The 20,169-nt window shown below is 44.7% G+C and overlaps 1 long non-coding RNA gene across 1 annotated transcript in view; it reads left to right on the top strand.

The window, feature by feature from the left end:
- Positions 1–7,014: 7,014 nt before the first annotated feature.
- The window catches only part of LOC117366328, a 50,513-nt gene continuing 37,358 nt past the window's right edge, over positions 7,015–20,169 (top strand). The window contains exon 1 of the long non-coding RNA XR_004540559.1: positions 7,015–7,109. This is a non-coding gene — a long non-coding RNA (uncharacterized LOC117366328). The remainder of the gene's footprint in view (positions 7,110–20,169) is intronic.

The following is a 20,169-nucleotide window of genomic DNA, read 5'->3' as shown; positions in this document are numbered from 1 at the left end:
AAGAATAACTCCCTAGACTCCACCAAAAATATATAAACCTCAAATCTAAATTTTTAAGATAAGGAGCATCCTCAGCATGAGTTTGAAAGCTTTAAAGAGCAACTCAAAGAGCAGCTCTAGTGCTTAGAATAGCAAAGGCAGCAAACACTGAGCAGAGATTACCACTCGCTGCCAGCCGCACACCATCATATGGGTGCTCCAACTAAATATTGGCCAGTGCGTTCCTATTCCCCCCCCCCCCCCCACCGCAGGAATAAGTCCTCATCATTGGAATGATCTCCCACCAGAAGCATTCTGAGCCAAAATCGTGCTTTGTGCCCCCTGGGGCTCCTGACTCCTCCACTGCATCGTGGCCACTGCAGGGTGACAGGAGACTGGAAATTATTTTTGCATCCCTCTCTCTTGCGCCCTGTGTGGCCATATAGGTCTTGGGATAGCCCTGCCTCCCACTAAGTTTATATGGGGAGGTTAAACTGCTAAATTTTCACAGCTGGAAACCCTTTATTTTTTCTTTAGAATTTCTGACTCTTTGGATCTGTGGATGTTGAGTTTAAACCAGTGGTCTCCAACTCGAACCCTTTGCAGGGCCACATTTTGGATTTGTAGGTACTTGGAGGGCCTCAGAAAAAATAGTTACAGTAATGTCTTATTAAAGAAATGACAATTTTGCATTAGGTAAAACTCTTTATAGTTTATAAATCTTTCCTTTTGGTTAAGTCTTAATAATAATATTATCATTTATAGCTAAAGATACATATGATCAAGAAACGGTTTTATTTTACTTTTGTGATTATGATAAACATACCGAGGGCCTCGAAATAGGACCTGGCGGGCCGCGAGTTTGAGACCACTGAGTTAAGGGGAACAGTTAATCTGCTGGATGGATTGGAGGGCAGAGGGGAGAACAGAACAATCAAGCCATTGTGACATCACTGATGAGGTTGGCTCTTATTGGAGGAATGAGGCATTATGACATCACAATCTCAGCTCTTCTTCCCAAAGACAAACAGGATGTCATGGTTATAGTTAAGCCAGTGGTCTCCGACTCAAACCCTTTGCAGGGCCACATTTTGGATTTGTAGGTTCTTGAAGGGCCTCAGAAAAAATAGTTAATGTCTTATTGAAGAAATGACAATTTTGCATTAGGTAAAACTCTTTATAGTTTATGAATTTTTCCTTTTGGCTAAGTCTTAATAATAATATTGTCGTTTATAGCTAAAGAGACATATGATCGAGAAACTGTTTTATTTTACTTTGGTGATTATGATAAACATACCGAGGGCCTCAAAATAGTACCTGGTGACCCCCGTGCTGTGAGTTTGAGTCCACTGGTTTAATGCAATCCAAGCATGCCTTGTCGTTTGTATGTCTACTGAAACATGTATTGGTGAATTTCATCTAGTTTGATGCACATAGGCAAGTTATAAATGAATAAATGTCAGGGAAATGGCTTTTGAAAATGAAGATACATCGATAGATTTGAATTATTAAGTAAAAGGGGGTGGATTGGAAGGAGCATGGCTCCAACAAACATAAAGGCACCACTTAAAGATTATTTCAAACTGTATGCAACATTTTAGAATAACTACTTCTACGTTACTTAGAGCCTTTTGCATCTCTAGGCCTCACTAGCTGGAGGGTACAGCTCGTGGGGAAGGTGTGGCTCTGCACCCAGAGGTCGTGAGATCGAATCCCAGTGCTGCTCCTGGTGACCTTGGGCAAGTCACTTAATCCTTTAGTGCCCACTGGTTTGAAATGCCAACCCAGGTCCCAAGTACCAGACAGAAACCCAAAGAGTAGCAACATTCCAGAGCTGGGTAAGTGATGTCATAATGCCTCATTCCACCAATGCCTAAGAGCCAACCTCACCAGTGATGTCACATAACATTTTTCTTGTACCTGGGGTGATAGAGGGTGAAGGGTCTCTTTTATGCAGCCACTTAGCGTGAGCTGCTGTGGTAATTGCCCCGAAGCCTACTGGGATTTAAAAGGTTTTAGGGCTGTTGGTGCTAAGCAGGTTCTAGCATGGCTTTGTAAGGGGGGGGGGGAGGGGATAAGGGACTTGCCCAGAGTCATAAGGAGCCAAATTCTCAAGCCACTGCACTAACCACTAGGCTACTCCACTACATGTGTTGAGAACCAGGAAGTCAGGTACTGCCCTGATTGGTCCCTACTTCTGTCACCAGCCCCCAATTGAAATGTTGCAGGCCTCTGGTCCAGCCCCCTTTCCTCCATCCTGACATCGCAGCCATTGTGTCTGGATTTCTCTTCCATCATCATTAGGAACAATAAGATGACATAAGGTTGTTGTTGGTTTTTTTGGGGGTTTTTAAGCTGCAAATTGTAGTGTTTAATGTGTCGGGCGTGTGAATGTTGTCCACCGGGTGCTTCTCAAACAGAAGAAAAGATGAGCCATTGATCTAAACATAAAGATTGGCAAAGGAAAGGAATAAATATTCAGAGTGCGCTTTGCAGCTTTGCTTTGAAGAAGTAGCTTTAAATCTAGTTACCAGATATCCAGGAGGCCATTCTTTTAAATTTATTTATTTAAAATTATTTATAACTTGCCTAAATACAAAACATACAAAATCAGTAAACAAACTCGCATTCAATGACAGCAAAATACAAATCATGTAAAGACATAAAACCTACAATGTGTATATCTAGATCTAAATCAACTTAAGCCTGGATGCTTGTCTAGAGGTTTCTGAAACTGAATAGAGTGTGAAATTGTAAAAAATAAAAAAAATCTGCGATGCGTCACGCAAACGAGATGGCTGATGCCTTTTCGCACATGTAGTCGGGTTTCAACCGTCTAGTGCCGTATTCCTGTCGGGTTTTCAGGATTTCCTCAATGAATATGCATGAGATCTATTTCCCTGCACTGCTTTCATTGCACATTCATTGGGGAAATCCTGAAAACCCGATGGGATTCCGGCCCTCGAGGAGCAGAGTTGCCCACCCCTGGTCTAGTGCCAAAAGTTGAGGATCAGCCCTCAAGATTTTGGTAAATCCGGTGCTAAGAGCAGAAGACAAACTAAAAAAGCCTTCACAGCTAGTAGAAATGCTAAAGATTAATTGGGAAAATTAAAGGCATGAAGTTGCAGAAGTTAGACCAGGGCTGTCAAAGTCCTTCCTCGAGGGCCGCAATCCGGTCGGGTTTTCAGGATTTCCCCAATGAATATGCAAGAGATCTATTTGCATGTACTGCTTTCATTGTATGCTAATAGATCTCATGCATATTCATTGGGGAAATCCTGAAAACCTGACTGGATTGTGGCCCTCGAGGAGGGACTTTGAGATTCCTGGTTTAAGCTTTAGACCAGGGGTAGGGAACTCCGGTCCTCAAGAGCCGTATTCCAGTTGGGTTTTCAGGATTTCCCCAATGAATATGCATGAAACCTATTTGCATGTACTGCTTTCATTGTATGCTAATAGATCTCGTGCATATTCATTGGGGAAATCCTGAAAACCCGACTGGATTGCGGTCCTCGAGGAGGGACTTTAACACCCCAGAGTTATACAGTTCAAAATCTAATAGATGCTGGCACTGTCATCTTGAAATAGGGACCCTGGATCATTTGTTGTTCTTTTGTCCTTTGATACTCAACTTCTGGAAATCAATATGGGGTCAAATAAGTTTGATTCTGGAGTCTTCGATTTCCGTTGTCTTATGAGGTGGTGATCTGTGGTACCTTGGTGTCGCCTCAACCTCCATTGGATAGATATCAAAGTAGACTACAGTCAAAACTTGGTTTGCGAGTAACGCGGTGTGCGAGTGTTTTGCAAGACGAGCAAAACATTCTCGCAAACTGAGCGTTGACTCGAATTGCGAGGCCCCGCGATCCGACAATCCCTTACCCCGATCTGGCACCGACGCAGAGGACGTGCCAATGCTCGAAGATCCTCCCTCTTGCCTGGGCTGGGCCTTGAGCATCTGTGCATGCTCAAGGCCTTCTGGTTCTCGCTCTCTCCGAGATTAGAAGGCCTTGACATGCGCAGATGCTCAAGGCCCAGCCCTGGCAAGAGCAAGGATCTTCAGGCACCGGCGCCAGATCGGGGTAAGAGATTGTGTTTGGATGGGGGGATGCTGGTTCAGGGGGGGGGAACGAATCGAGTGAGTTTCCTTTGCTTCCTATGGGGAAACTCGCTTTGATATACAAGCAGTTTGGTTTACGAGCATCCTTCTGGAACGAATTATGCTCGTAAACCAAGGTTCCTCTGTATTTGCCATAATGACTGGGATAGCCATGCAAATGGTTACTAAAAATTGGGATCGACTTGATTTCTCCTTTTGGTGGGGTTCTTTATGTTTATGTTAAATATGAGAAAATGAATTTGTAAATTACGTGTAATAAGCTATTTAAATTAACATGGGGTCCATTTTGTTAACACTGATTAGCTGGATTATTCCCTTATTTCCTATTTGATTTACACACCCGGGGGGGAGGGGGGAGTAATATTTTCTTGTATTCATTGACCAAATGAAAGTGCTATTAATGATTTTTACTGTATGTATCCACTTTGTTTTTGTTCTTGAATTGGGGAGGGGGGGGGGGAAGGTTTTGTAGTATTTCTTTGATTGTAAGTGCTGCCTTGAAGTCAATTGTATGTATATATTTTAATGCACTGTTTTTGAATGGAAAATTAACACTTCTCCTTCCGTATTTGTGGTTTCAGCATTTGCGGTTTCGATTTTTAGCTTGCTGTCTCCTCCTCCTCCCCCCCCCCCCCCCAATTACATCAGCTTGCATAGAGAAATCACTGATTCCCAGCACTTTGGTAACTGTGTTTTTGCCTCTCCTTCAGGAACAGGCCAGGTCTCCCACCAGGTTATTCGCGGTTTCACCATATTCACGATGGTTTTTTTAATAGAAAACATATAAAAGTTATTTGTGGTTTTTCAGTATTTGCGGTTCTGTTAATCCCCTATCACAGCGAATACGGAGGGAGAAGTGTAGAGGTAAAAAAAAAAAGAAGATTAAAGGTGCATTGAGGGTCACCTGGGTCTCAGTGTCTTGACAGTGGCAAATAGGGAAGATTTGTAAAGGGGGGAAAAAAGGGCAAATGTGAACCTCGTACCCAATTAGAACAATAAGGGAAATTTTAGAAATGGCTAAATTAAGTCTTAAGGCTCCTTTTACTAAGCTGCGATAGCATTTTAGCGCATGCAGCATTTTAGCATGTGCTAAACCCGTGCTGCGTGGCTAGAACCAACGCCAGCTCAATGCTGGCGTTGGCGTCAAGTGCGCGCTATTCCGCCCTAACGCAGTTTAGTAAAAGGAGCCCTTCGTAATAGCAATGTTGCAGTGGGAGCTGAGCAGCGTCGGGCCTGGCTAGTACCTGGATGGGGGACCACTGGGGCATATCAGGTGCTGTAGGCTGCAGGGCCCTATCGATATAGGCAGCAACACCGGAGAAGGCCATGGCAAACCACGTCAACACGAAGACACAGACACACACGTGTATGACTTGGTAATGATTTGGGCATGTTGGATATGGTAAAGTCGGGTCTCCAGAAAGGAGTACCTAAATGCGGAGCACCGGACTAGATGGACCTCGGTCTGATCCAGTGAAGGCGTTTCTTATGTTCTTATGTGCTCATGAAATCTCTAGCTGATTTGGAAGGAAGCTAATAACGGGAAAGTGAGGGTTTTTTTTTTTTTTTTTTTTTTTTGGGGGGGGGGGGCATCAGGACCTCTCTGCCACGCCATGCACATGCCATCCCTCCCCCCGCCCTGTACCTCCCTATAGAGCTTCTCCTACCTGATGCTCGTGCCAGCCTGGTTCCCCTCTGAATCGCTTCCGGGTCAAGGGGCCAGGAAGTGACATCAGAGGGGAATCCAGAGCTGGTGCGAGGAGCGTGCTGGAGAAAAGTCACTCGCACTGGTAAAGATTTAGAGGTTTGGGGGACGGGAGAGCATGAGCGTGGGTTGGGTTGCGTTGGGGGGGGGGGATTACCTCCTACTGTTACTATGCCACTGAGGTAAAGAAGACTAAGCTGGTACCCAAGGTTTCAGGGGCGTGGACATGGCGAGTCCCTCCTTTGTATGTTCCGGTTTTGCGAAACGGGAAGTTACATAGGGATGCGGCAGCGTGATACTGACCGGAAGTGCCTGTATATTGGACCAAGAAAACCCCGGCTTAAGTTGATTTAGGCACTCTGCCTAACTTTGCGTGACGTGTGGTAGATGCCGCTTTCCTCGGCACCCAGTGGCGTAGTGAGGTTGAGAGGTGCCTGGCGTAACGGTGCCACCCTTCCCCCGTACCTCTAGCTTGCCCGGCGCCAGCAGCATCGCAAACTTGCTATCTGTCTGGGCTCTCCCTCTGATGTCATTTCCTAGGTGTGGCATCCGGGAGTGACATCGGAGGGAGCGCTGACGTTGGCATGAGCAGTACATTCACATTGCTGCTCGCGTCATGGTGGCAGTGGGCGGGGGAGAGGTGAAGGTGTGCGTATGTGTGTGGGGGGGGGGAGAGGAGGATAGGTGCTGCTGCCTGGGCCAGACTCCCCCTCCCCCTTAGTAGCCACTTCAGGTGTCTACTGGTTAGGCCACTGTTTATAGAATCCTACCCTGGCTGTCCTCTTTGCAAATAGTACATAGAACGATTGAGCAGAATTACTGGCACATAAAATGTTCATTTCCTGTCCCATTTCATAATGACGCGTAATATAAAGAAATAAAACAAAGGCACTAAGATAATGCTTTGAGTTAGTCCAATCAAAAAGGTATTTTGTGATTAGCTTTCTTCAGATCCGAAATGAGCAAATAATGCCGTGTAACGCTACGGGCTAGTGCTGCCAACAACGGCCCAGCCCTGGCCATTTCTACTGCGCTTCAGCACCTGTAGTCGCTTTGAAAAGTTGGCTCCTAGGGAAGGAAGCGTTGGCCGGGCACGGAGCTTGCGTTGCGCTTCAGCCCTCCTGGGTTTAAAAAAATAAAAAAGCGAACGCGAAGCGGCGGCTCCTCCTCCGGCGCCGGTGCAGCCGGTGCAGCGGCCGCTTTTAGTCACGTGGGGGCCCCTTTAAGTTTCCAGCGAGCGGCGTCTCGCTGTCACATGATGGAGCCGATCGAACGAAGCAGCACCGGAGCGGAGACCCCGAAACGGTGAGTCCCCCCTCCGCCCCCCCCCTTAGCAGCGGGGCTTTTCGTAGGGGGGGGGTCGTTTCCCAACGCTCGCCTGGGGAGCTGCGCTTCTGCCCGCCCCGGGAGGGCTCCCTTGGCACTGCCCTGGCACTTTCTGCGAGGAGGTGGCACGGAAGCCCTTCGGGGCGGGGGATCCGGGAGGTGCCCCCGGGGGCTGCTTCTTCAGAGCTTTCTGGGCTCCTGGATGTCCGCATTCCAGCTCATGTTGCGCAGCTAAAATTCAAAGTGGAGGTAAACAAGGGGGTGGGGAGAGCAGTGCAAGCGCCAGGATAATGCGGAGTCCCGGGGTTGTGGCCCCAGAGCCCCCCCATCCCCCCCCCATAGCATTTGCAGAGTACTGGGGGGAGGCGAGGGGCTTTTTGCTGCTCCTTGCCCAGGAAGGGTTGTTTCCTCCCTCCTTAATGCGCAGCTAACTTTCCCCAGGCTCTTGAGAGCATCCCTGGCTCATTCCTCTTCCATCTCTTCCCCCCCCCCCACACACGCAGTCTCCTATTCGCTGTCGTCCCTCTTGAGCCTCCTTCTCTCCCCCCCCTCCCCCCCCCCCCAAATTCGGAGGATGTGCAGGGCAAATTTTACCAAAACTCTGTCCATATTGTACCATCTCCCGCCCCCCCCCCCATATCTCCCTCCCCCGAAAGTGTTGGTCAGGAAGCTGTCGGGGTGTTTGGTGGCTACATCGTTCTGCTTTTGAGGTTAGGGAGTTTGAAAGAGGGTCCCAGAATGGCTCTTGTGACACCTGAAATGATTCCAGCTGATTAAGAGATCTGACAGCTGCAGTGGCCATGACTAGGGAAGGTCCCTCTCGGCTGTCTTGTGGCCATATGTCTCCGGATGTAAACAACTCACGCTGGAGCTCTTGGAATACCCTCATTTGTACCTTGAGGGGACAGATGGAAGAGTAAATGGGACCCAACACCCATCCGCCACTCTTGCTGATGGACTTTAGGGCAGTGTTGCACCCACCCTGCTTATCACCTCCAGTAGGAAAACATTGACCTCAACATATCTTTAGATGGGTTTTGCCCTTTCTCACCATACTACCATTTGAGGGGAGGCATGGATGCATACATATCTGGATATCCCTCTACCCCAGGGGTCTCAAAGTCCCTCCTCGAGTGCCGCAATCCAGTCGGGTTTTCAGGATTTTCCTTAATGAATATGCATTGAAAGCAGTGCATGCAAATAGATCTCATGCATATTCATTGGGGAAATCCTGAAAACCCGACTGGATTGCGGCCCTCAAGGAGGGACTTTGAGATTCCTGCTCTACCCCACTGAGAACAGTTTTTGACTCCTACTTAACCCCTCCCCGGCACCTACTTATTTCCACAACGGGGTAGGATCACTCTGTAACTATATACTGGAAGGGGCCATTTGATATCTAGGTCCTGGTGTTCCATCGGCCGTGGGGTACCTGTGTGTTGAGTTTTGACAGTTATTGGGAATGGAGAGCATTCCTCACTCCAAGGCTCCTTATGGCAGGCGTAGGGAACTCCGGTTCTCGAGAGCTGTATTCCAGTCGGGTTTTCAGGATTTCCCCTAATGAATATGTATTGAAAGCAGTGCATTCAAATAGATCTCATGCATATTCATTGGGGAAATCCTGAAAACCCGACTGGAATACAGCTCTCGAGGACCGGAGTTCCCTACCCCTGCCTTATGGTAACATAGTAAATGACGGCAGATAAAAGACCTTCAGTTATACATGATTAAATGAACTTGCCTCTGCTATTTCTGGGCCATAGACTAAAGTCCACCTGGTATCGTCCTAGGTTCCAAATTAGTGGAGTTCCCATTGATGCCCTCCCCAACCCATCCTACACTGAATCGCCATACAGTAAATGGGACACAAACCGTACAAGTCTGTTCAATACCAGCCTTAGTTCTTTAATTTATACCATTTGTTTTCTAATTAGAGATCCTGTTTGTCTCGCACCATTTTGAATTCCATCACCGTTTTCCTCTCCCATCACCTCCTTTGGGGAGGGCATTCCAGGCATCCATCTCCCTACCAGTGAAAGAATTTCCTAATATTACTCTTAAGTCTTCCTCCCTTCAACCTCAAGGTGAAGTGGAAAGATAGCACATACCTTGGCTTCAAGTTTTGTTGCGGTACAAAGGGAATCGGGAGAACACATATCGTAAGTAAATGAGTCAAGCATGTCCATGTAGGCGACGGGCCTTGGGAGGGGCTTATGGAGGAAAATTGTTATTGGGTTGGCGTGCTGATCATTCGAATGAATGGCAGGGTAGTGTGCAAGTGGAAGCTTCATCAAGATGCATGACGTTACTATGTTTTAGCGCTGCCATGGAACTGCGACTCGATCTTTTAAGTGCTTGCTTCGTTTAGTAACAAGACATGCCATAGCCCATCGGGGAAGGACGAGACTGATAACCAAGCACATCGCCGTCGTTCGTTTTTCAGTCTGGAGAACGGCAATTGTCGCCTGACCACACACAACAGGAGTCGGTAGAGTCCTGCCTTCCAAACTGTACCCATGTGGGTTTGCATCAACTTTCCACCATGTGTTCCTTAATGGTGGATTTAACCCTTTGCTTGTCTCTAAATATTGGGGCAGCTGGCTACATCCCATAAAATTGTGACCAGCTTAGGGGAGGGGGTGCGGTGTTTTCTTGTATCAGATGTTGCAATGGGCCCAGAAGATTTGTGTTGAAAGTTGAGTTGAGTTGGCGTCATTCAAGGGCAGCATCACGTCAGGTAATGGGGCAGGCTGCTATTTGCTTGGCTGTTAACTCTGCCAAGCAAATAGTTTTTGCCAAGTACTAATGACATGGATTGGCCACTGTGAGGACGGGCTACTAGGCTAGTTTTTGCCAAGTACTAGTGACATGGATTGGCCACTGTGAGGACGGGCTACTAGGCTAGATGGACCATTGCTTTGACCCAGTAAGACTATTCTTATGTTCTTGGGTGAGCCAAGTCTAGGACAATCAAGCCATTGTAACATCACTGATGAAGTTGGCTGTGAGGCACTGTGGAATGAGGCATTATGACATCACATCTCAGCTCTGGAATGTTGCTCTCATTGGAGTTCCGGAATCTTGCTATTCTTTGAGATGCTGGAATGTTGCTACTCCTTGGGTTTTGGCTAGGTACTAGTGACCTGGATTGGCCACCGTGAGAACAGGCTTCTGGACGATGGGCCATTGGTCTGACCCAGTAAAGCTGTTCTTATGCCCTTGGAAAATCTATTCCTTGCTTCCCTCTTTGTGCCCTTCTTGTCCAAGGAGAACATGGAGTGCCACAGGCAGCTGAACAGTTTTATTGGAAGAGATGCATATGAGGTTAATAGATTCCATGCCCCACACACTATAATGAACATAAGAATTGCCGCTGCTGGGTCAGACCAGTGGTCCATCGTGCCCAGCAGTCTGCTCACGTGGCGGCCCTCTGGTCAAAGACCAGCACCCTGAGACTAGCCCTACCTGTGTACATTCCAGTTCAACAGGAACTTGTCTAACTTTGTCTTGAATCCCTGCAGGGTGTTTCCCCTATGACAGACTCCGGAAGAGCGTTCCAGTTTTCTGCCACTCTCTGGGTGAAGAAGAACTTCCTTATGTTCGTACGGAATCTATCCCCTTTCAATTTTAGAGAGTGTCCTCTCGTTCTTCCCACCTTGGAGAGGGTGAACAACCTTTCCTTACCTACCAAGTCTAATCCCTTCAGTACCTTGAATATTTCGTTCATGTCCCCTCTCAATCTCCTCTGTTCGAGGGAGAAGAGGACCAGTTTCTCTAATCTTTTGCTGTACGGCAACTCCTCCAACCCTTTAACCATCTTAGTTGCTCTTCTCTGGACCCTTTCGAGTAGTACCATGTCCTTCATGTACGGCGACCAGTGCTGGACGGAGTACTCCAGGTGAGGGCGCACCATAGCCCGGTACAGCGGCATGATAACCTTCTCCGATCTGTTCATGATCACCTTCTTTATCTTTTTCTGATGTGTACCATCATGGGAGTGACCGTATATATTAAATTCATTAGTAAGTATCTCCATGCCTTCAGGAACAGTCCTGGTTGGCAATTAAATTCCATCTAATGCATAAAACCTTGAGTTTGGCATTCAAACCTTGTGTTCAGGAAACCTAACTACTAGGCTATTCTTCCAGTCCCATACAAACCAACTTGGACTTTCCGCTCTTTGATGAAGAACCTTCTAGCATTACCGTCCATTCATATGGCGGGGTTAGCATCTACTCGGCATTGTGTTTTTTTTTTTTTTTTTTTTTGTTTGTTTTTTTTTTTTGCATTTAAGAACATAAGAATTGCTGTTCTGGGACAAACAAAGTCCATCAAGCCCAGTATCCTTTTCCAACAGTGGCCAACCCAGGTCAGAAATGCTTTGCAGAAACTCAGTGTAGCAACATTCCAGAGCTGAGAATATGATGTCATAATGACTCATTCTACCAATGCCGAAGAGCCAACCTCATTGGTGATGTCACAATGGCTTGATTGTCCTATACTTGGCTCACGTAAGAACATAAGAATTGCCACACTGGAACAGACCGAAGGTCCATCAAGCCCAGTATCCTATTTCCAACAGTGGCCAACCCAGGCCCCAAGGAGTAAAACTTTATGGAATTTCCTAACTGGCAAACTTTCCCTTTGCTGTGAACTTTCTTATCCAAGATTTCAGGCTCTTCTGAAGTCTTATCTTTTTTGTCGGGCATTCAGTCAATGCTTAGATCTGGTGGTGTTCACGGGTACTGCAGCAGCTGGATAGAAAAGATGGTTGTTGAATGTCGGTACTTTTGCCAGGTTTGCATGAAATAAATGGCTTTCCTTCTCCAGTTTTAATTTTGCAAACCGCTTTGATGTTCAAGTGAAGGGTGGTCTATGAATCCCATTAAAAATAAACCTAGAGAGTCTACTAGTCGGTGAACAGAGGATGCGCATGTGACATCGTGAGAGCGAGAGAGAATCTGGGAAAGGAGCGGGATCTGTGCTGGTTTTCTGCTGTGTGAGGTTGGAGCCTCCGGGTCCAATTCCAGATCTCCCCAAAGGGAAGGGCAAGGAAGCCAGAGAAAGAGGGCGTTGATCTTTAGTTCCGAGTCCTTGCTGCAGAGGGTTTGCAGGATGACTTTTGCATGAAATTCTGTTTTTAAAAAGTAGCTAAGAGGCAGAAGGATAAAATTACCGCATCATGATTTATCCAAAGGAGTTGCCAACCTGCAGTATTTTGGAAAATAAGAGTGTCTTAATTTTAGGCCCAAAAAAGGCACTAGGTCTTATTTTTGGGATATGTACAATGATCATCTCTCTCTTCCTCTCCTTCACCCCAATTCTTCCTCTTTCCTTTCTCTCCCCCACATGTGCAACATCTTTCCTCCCCTCCCTTGTGCAGCAGGACCCTTGCCCAGCTTCTATCGTCCCCTCCCTCCCATCACTCGTGCAGCAGGACCCTTGCCCAGCTTTTATCTTCCCCTCCCTCCCTCCCATTCCATGTGCAGCAGGACCCTTGCCCAGCTTTTATCCTCCCCTCCCTCGTGCAGCAGGACCCTTGCCCAACTTTTATCCTCTCCTCCCTCCCATCCCTCGTGCAGAAGGACCCTTGCCCAGCTTCTATCCTCCCCTCCCTCCCATCCTTTGTGCAGCAGGACCCTTAAGTGAGCACCCATACCCGCCATGCAGCCGAATTCCCATCTCTCGTGCAGCAGGACCCTTGCCCAGCTTCTATCCTACCCTCCCTCGTGCAGCAAGACCCTTAAGTGAGCTACCTGCCACGCAGCCGAATCCCCATCCTTCCCTCCCCTCCCATCCTACGGTAAATGAATAGTTCCGCTCTAGACTTCTACAACCAATAGAGCCGTGAACAAACTGTAATGGTGAATGAGGCTGTTCTTTGCAATATTGTTTGAATTTTCATTTCCGGTATATGTTTTGACGAGTGCTCAGCATTCTACCTGCAAGCTGATTTGCCTTTGTCAATAAATATATGAAGTTAGTCCAATAAACACAGTAACGGAGTAAACGATGGCACGTAGGGACCTGAGTGGTCCATCTAGTCTGCCCGACAAGAAGGTCGGCGCCACACCCGCCACTCTCTGCAGATTACGCAGAATTAAAACACTGGTATCTCAAGGTAGTCGGCAATTCGCCACTCTGCCAACGTATATGGGCTGTTACATATGAGGCAGTCTTGGAACGCAATACCATATACAAGCTAGGTTTCCACAGTGCCATGCCAATAAGTCTGAAGAGTTGTTTTACTGGTATGACCACATCATGGAACATTCCTCATTATACGATTAAGCCAACAATCCAACAAAATTGCTAGGATTTTACTTTCCAAGTCTTCTCCCCCATCGAGATACACAGCACCCACACTTATGCGTGTGTTATCGCCTTCATAGCCTAAATTAACCAATTGTGATCTGCCTTTGCCATTTTCGGGACACAGGCTGGTGTTGGGCCTTGCATTCTGCGAGGGGCTGGTGAAAAGTTCTCAGCTCAACCAAGAGGAGAGAATGACGTGGAGCCATGAAACGTACACGTTATTCCAGACTCTTGGCCACTTTTTTGTTTCAACGATATGAAATGAAAAGTGGTGGAATAACGTGTACGTTTCATGGCTTCACGTCCTTCTCTCCTCTTGGTTGGACTGAACTTTTCAGCGGCCCCTCGTAACTACCGACCATAGAAGATTGCTTGGCCTTACTGCCCAGCTACTGGAGTTTCTGTTGAAGCCTATCCCAATCTGTTTTTGCCATCCCCTAGTTTTGTTTGATCTTTATGTCCACGTTATTAGAGTGTTCCCGATGGTGGTGGTAGAGATGAAGACTAGCTGAATTTAAGAAGGCCTTGGAAGAGTGTGTGTAGGATCTCTTAAGGGAGAGGAAGGGAATAAATGATAATGACTAGGGGACCCTTGATGAAATTACTTTTAAAACCAATAGGAGGAAATTTTTTTTTTTTTTTTTCCCCCACTCGAAGAATAATTAAACTCTGGAACGCTTTGCCAGAGGTTCTGGTAAGAGCGGATAGCTTAGCTTTTTTAAAAGAGATTTGGACAAGTTCCTGGAGGAAAAGTCCATAGTCTGTTATTGAGAGAGACAACGGGGGAAGCCACTGCTTGCCCTGTATCAGTAGCATGGAATATTGCTACTCCTTGGGTTTTGGTCAGGTACTGGTGACCTGGACTGGCCACCGTGAGAACGGGCTACTGGGCTTGATGGACCATTGGTCTAACCCAGTAAGGCTATTCTTATGTTTTTAGATGACACGGATGGCCAGACTGGATAGGCCATATGGGACTAGATTCAGTAAATGGACAGCCAAAGGAGTACTGACCCTGTCCTAAAAATGGTGCTCCAAGTTGGGTAAGACTCAAGAGATGCTTCCACTCGGGATCTTGGTCAATTAAAACTCAAGATCCAGAGTGGATATATTTCTCATGAAACAGTTCTATTTTTTTTTTTTTTTTTTTTAAATCTTTATTGATTTTCAAACTTTGACAATGCAATACAATTAATTGAAGATAAAATACTGCATAAAACGCACTATTAACTACACAAGTAATACATAAAACAATCATTTTCTCCCACCCTCCTCCCAATTATTAATACAATAAGACATATATGATGTGATTACAATATTATAATTAAACAATTTAAATACATTTCCCACCCTGATGTGTAAGGAAATCTAAGAAAAGGAGAGATACATGACCTTTATTGCGAGGTAACAAATGTAGTCAATGAGCTCCACACTTTATTAAATCCAGTTTGTTCTTATGCGCATGTAAACAAACGAGCCGCCTACAGGGCTGGTGTTTCCAGCACCTAAAATATGCTGCCCTTCAGGCATCTATGAACAAACAAAGGGATCCCTTTTATTAAGGTGCGCTAAAGGCTAAGACGCCCACAGAATATGTAGGATTCTTGGTATTTAGCATGCGCCAAATTGGTTAGCAAGCCTTAATAAAAGGACCCCAAAATGCACAAATTCTGTATTATAAAAAAATATCCACCGATGAAAACAAAAAACTGTGGATACAGAGGTTCTGGAGCTAATTTATTAAACACTGACATATAAAACCATGAAAATTCAATTAAAAAAGAACAATGATAAAATATACTGTGATAAAAATCCAACCGGACCCTACACGGTCCGTGTTTCGGCAAACACGCCTTCCTCAGGGGTCCAATAGTTTGCAACCTCACATATAAAGAATTGGACTGAAAACAGTCTATTGTCTTTAAACCTGTGAGCAAAGAACATCGCAGACAAGCTGAAGTTGCAAAAAAATGCATTTGTCTGCGATGTTCTTTGCGCACATGTTTAAAGACAATAGACTGTTTTCAGTCCAATTTGTTATATGTGAGTTTTCAAACCATTGGACCCTTGAGGAAGGCGTGTTCGCCGAAACACGGACCGTGTAGGGTCCGGTTGAGTTTTTATCACTGTATTTTTTATCATTGTACTTTTTTCATTGAATTTTCATGGTTTTATATGTCAGTGTTTAATAAATTATCTCCAGAACATCTGTACCCACAGTTTTTGTTTTCATCGGTGGATCATCGGGTCTCCTCATTTTTCTTTGTTGGGCAGACTAGATGAGCCATTTGGCCTTTATCTGCCATCATGTTACAATGTTTCTATAACCATAAAGCCCTATGACCTCACAATGCAGGTGTAAAGAGCCTTAGCCTATAGGAAGAGGAGATGCAAATGTTAAGAGCCTTAGCCAATAAGGAGAGAGATAATGGTTACTGCAGATGGGCATTTTTTTGCTCCTTCAGCTTGTCTGCGGTGTTCTTTGCTCACAGGTTTAAAGACAATAGACTGTTTTCAGTCCAATTTGTTAAATGTGAGTTTGCAAACCATTGGACCCCTGAGGAAGGCGTGTTCGCCGAAACACGGACCGTGTAGGGTCCTGTTGGATTTTTATCACAGTATTTTTATCATTGTACTTTTTTCATTGAATTTTCATGGTTTTATATGTCAGTGTTTAATAAATTATCTCCAGAACATCTGTATCCACAGTTTTTGTTTTCATCGGTGGATCATCGGGTCTCCTCATTTTTCTTTTTTGGGCAGACTAGATGAGCCATTTGGCCTTTATCTGCCATCATGTTACAATGTTTCTATAATCATAAAGCCCTATGACATCACAATGCAGGTGTAAAGAGCCTTAGCCTATAGGAAGAGGAGCCTTAGCCAATAAGGAGAGAGATAATGGTTCCTGCAGGTGGGCATTTTTTTGCTACTTCAGCTTGTCTGCGATGTTCTTTGCGCACATGTTTAAAGACAATAGACTGTTTTCAGTCCAATTTGTTATATGTGAGTTTTCAAACCATTGGACCCTTGAGGAAGGCGTGTTCGCCGAAACATGGACCGTGTAGGGTCCGGTTGGATTTTTGTCACAGTATTTTTTAGCATTGTACTTTTTTTAATTTAATTATCTCCAGAACATCTGTATCCACAGTTCTTGTTTTTGTTTTCATCGGTGGATTATTTTCACTGTGGATCATTGGTTCTCCCTATTTTTCTTTATAAAAAAGTATATCAAATGCAAATAAACTCGGTTGTTTATACATATAAATTGGCAAATAACTATACAAACATTGAAAAACAAGTAAGACACAGATTTTCCATTAAAAAAACAACTATAATATGAAAAATGGTCACAAATAAGTAATTAAGCTTTCTGGTAGATGTTAAGGGCTCCTTTTACTAAAGTGCTAGCGTTTTTAGAGCACGCAAGGGCTAGCTTAACTTTGGCGTTTTTTTCTATACGTATGTGCACAAATTGTAAGCCGACGTGAATATGGTGAAACCGCGAATCACAAAAAGGACAACATTCGCGATTTTGTTAGAAAACATTTTACAATATTTATTGCAGTTTTTGAAAAACAGTGTTGTACATTAAGCATGAGTGATAACAGTATACAGTAATCTCCTGATATTCACGGGGGCTCCATTCCAGGAACCCCCCGTGAATCTCGAAAAAACGCAAATACAGTTTTTCACCTGGGGAGGCAGGAGAGGGCAGCTGGAGAGGCAGGAAAGGGTGGCTGGAGTGCCGGCGAGTGAAGGAAATCGCTCGCGATATGCTCCGACCACCTCTTCCTGTACTAAAATCGGGTACACCAATCGGGAGCTGCTTTGGCACGCAGCTCCTGATTGGTGTAGCCCGACTTTAGTACAGGAAGAGGTGGTTGGAGAATACCACGAATGTTTGAATTCGCAGGGAAACACTGTAGAGTACAGTACTTATCTCTTACTCAGTTGGTGTCTGTCGGTGTCTTCCTCCTCATGCATGCAGTGCAGGAGGAGAAAAAGAGAATTAAGTGAGCCCCAGGTGCCTTCTTCTCATGGGTGGAAGAGGTGGATGGAGAGGCAGAGACTCTAGGCATCTTTTGGAAATACAGTGGTACCTCAGAATCCGAATGACTTGGAATCTGAACTTTTTTTTTGTAGTAAATTTTGTCTTGGAATCCGAACGCCCTGCACATTGTATGCCCCAGAATCTGAATGTTGCTTTGGAATATTAGTTAATATTTTACCTTAAAATCCAGTGTATTTTCTGTTAAAAGTTGAGTTTGTGGGACCCAGGAACGGATTAACCCACTTTCTATTATTTTCAATGGGAAAAATTGTCTTGGAACTCGAACGGGGTTCTGGAACGGATTAAGTTCAGATTCCAAGGTATCGCTGTACATTGATTTCTGTCTGGCTCTTCTGCTTCTTATTTTCTTAAAATATATTTCTGTATATAGAAATCGCTGTTTCTGCTAACCTTTTCTCTGTAAACGCTGAGCAACCTGGGAATCGGCGATTTTCTCTGTGCACGCTGGGAATCGATTCTTGGGAAAACGTGCCAAAATTTTTCTCTGCAACCATGGATGATGTAATTCGGGGGGGAGAAGCCAGAAAACAAAAAAACATATTAGCAGGATATCAAGTGAACCATAAACAAACAATATCGACCAGACTTGTTCAATTTAGTTTTGTTGATTTGTGAGAGCACTTGATTTTGGTTTCTCAAAAGCCATCTAATACACGATCCCTAAAATTACGTGCCGGAGTTTTTTTTTTGTTATGAGTTTTATTTATAATTTTGTTTTTCTTAACTCAAAAAATGAGTCTCTCTCGGTGTCATCCTTCCATTTGCATAAGGCAGTGACATGCCAGACATCTAGTGGGACATGGTTAGTTATTTTAAGAGGCTGCTTTCCCTTGCTGTTGGCATAGAAATGGCACAGAATATTTGACGCTTTTTTAGTTATTTTCACTTGCCTTGAGTCGAATTTAATTATGCTCTGAAACTTAAGTTTTTTGTCACAGATTTTTAATCTATTTCTAGCGGCCTATGAAACAAGGTGGTAAAACATGAAGGAGACTTGTTTAAAACGGATTTTATGTTATCTGCACTTTTTTTCTCTCTTTCATACTTGACTGAAACTGAGATTGTGATTGTCTATGTGAAAAACAGTTTGTAATGTAAGTTGGGTGTCGACGTCGTGCTGCCCATCTGTGAGCTAGCTAATATTGTTGGTTATTATTTGCATTACAAGTGTTTAAGGATGCATGGTTTAAAATGAATGAGTTATTTAAGAGTAAACGAGCTTTAAATATATAAATAACCGATGATGATCATAGCCCCATGAAAGTGGGCGTTTGAGGTCTTTCCCCATATTAAAAAAAAAATACAGAGAGAGATGTCTATCTGCTATAGATATAGATCTCTATAAAAATATATATAGATCTCTTGATCTCTCTCGATCTCTCTCGATCTCTTGATCTCTCTCGATCTCTTGATCTCTCTCTTGATCTCTCTCTCGATCTCTTGATCTCGATCTCTTGATCTCTTGATCTCTCTCGATCTCTTGATCTCTCTCGATCTCTTGATCTCTCTCTCGATCTCGATCTCTTGATCTCTCTCTCGATCTCTCTCTCGATCTCAATCTCTTGATCTCTCTCTTGATCTCTCTCTCGATCTCTCTCTCGATCTCTCTCTCTAGATAGATAGATATCTATATCTGTTTGAGTCTTTATGGTCTGCGCCAAGAACAACGCAATAAACCTTCTACTTGGGCTATATTTCTGAATGTTGTGGTTTTGTTTTGTGTTCAATAATTTCTAAATAAAGGGAAAAAAAACAAACATTGAGCAGATATCCATCATGACATTTTTTTGGGTTTACTTTGGATTATAGTAGGGTTTTCATTTGATTATTTTATTTTTTTGAGCTTTCTCTAGAAATGAGTTTGTCACAGGGTAAACAGTGTTCTTTATTTACAGTACTCCCCCGATATTTGTGGGGGTTCCGTTCCAGGAACCCCTGCGAATCTTGAAAAACCGCGAATACGTTTTTTCATGGGGGAGACTGGAGAGGGCAGCGGGAGAGGCAGGAGAGAGCAGCCAGAGTGCTGGCGAGTGCAGAAAATCACTCGCGGTACGCTCCGACCGCCTCTTCCTGCACTAAGTCGGGCCTTACCAATGAGGAGCTGTGTGTCAAAACAGCTCCTGATTGGATAAGGCCCAACTTGGTGCAGGAAGAGGCAGTCAGAGCATACAGAGAATGATTTCCTGCACTTGCCGGTGCTCTGGCTGCTCTCTTTTGCCTCTCCCGCTGCCCTCCCCTTGTCGGCGGCTCACAGTTGGAAAATACCGCAAACGACCGGGGGGGGGGGGGGGGGGCGAACTGTGTATTATGCTATTATCCCTTGATACTTAAATTTTGGAGATCTATTTGAGATCAAGTGAACAATATTTTAGAAAATCCAGTGGCAATGACGTACGATACCATCCTATTTGGTATGTTAATAAGGGCTAAAAACCAAATATTTGCTCACAATAACAAACTTCTAAAATGACAGGAGTTGCCATACAACTTATTTTGAGGAATTGGAAGAACTGAGAGAGATTAAATTACAGTTTCTGGTGGGAATCTCTTTGTTATACTTTTAAAATGCAATGTTTGGCCGTACAACAGGGACGATATAAGAAATGGATGTTTGGGAACCATTGACTGAGTTCTGTAAGGGATTTTGCA

The sequence above is a fragment of the Geotrypetes seraphini genome, chromosome 9 (assembly GCF_902459505.1).
Source record: "Geotrypetes seraphini chromosome 9, aGeoSer1.1, whole genome shotgun sequence".
NCBI lineage: Eukaryota > Metazoa > Chordata > Amphibia > Gymnophiona > Dermophiidae > Geotrypetes > Geotrypetes seraphini.
The sequence above is the reverse complement of the archived record's forward strand: the minus strand, read 5'-3'. Positions and strand labels throughout refer to the sequence as shown.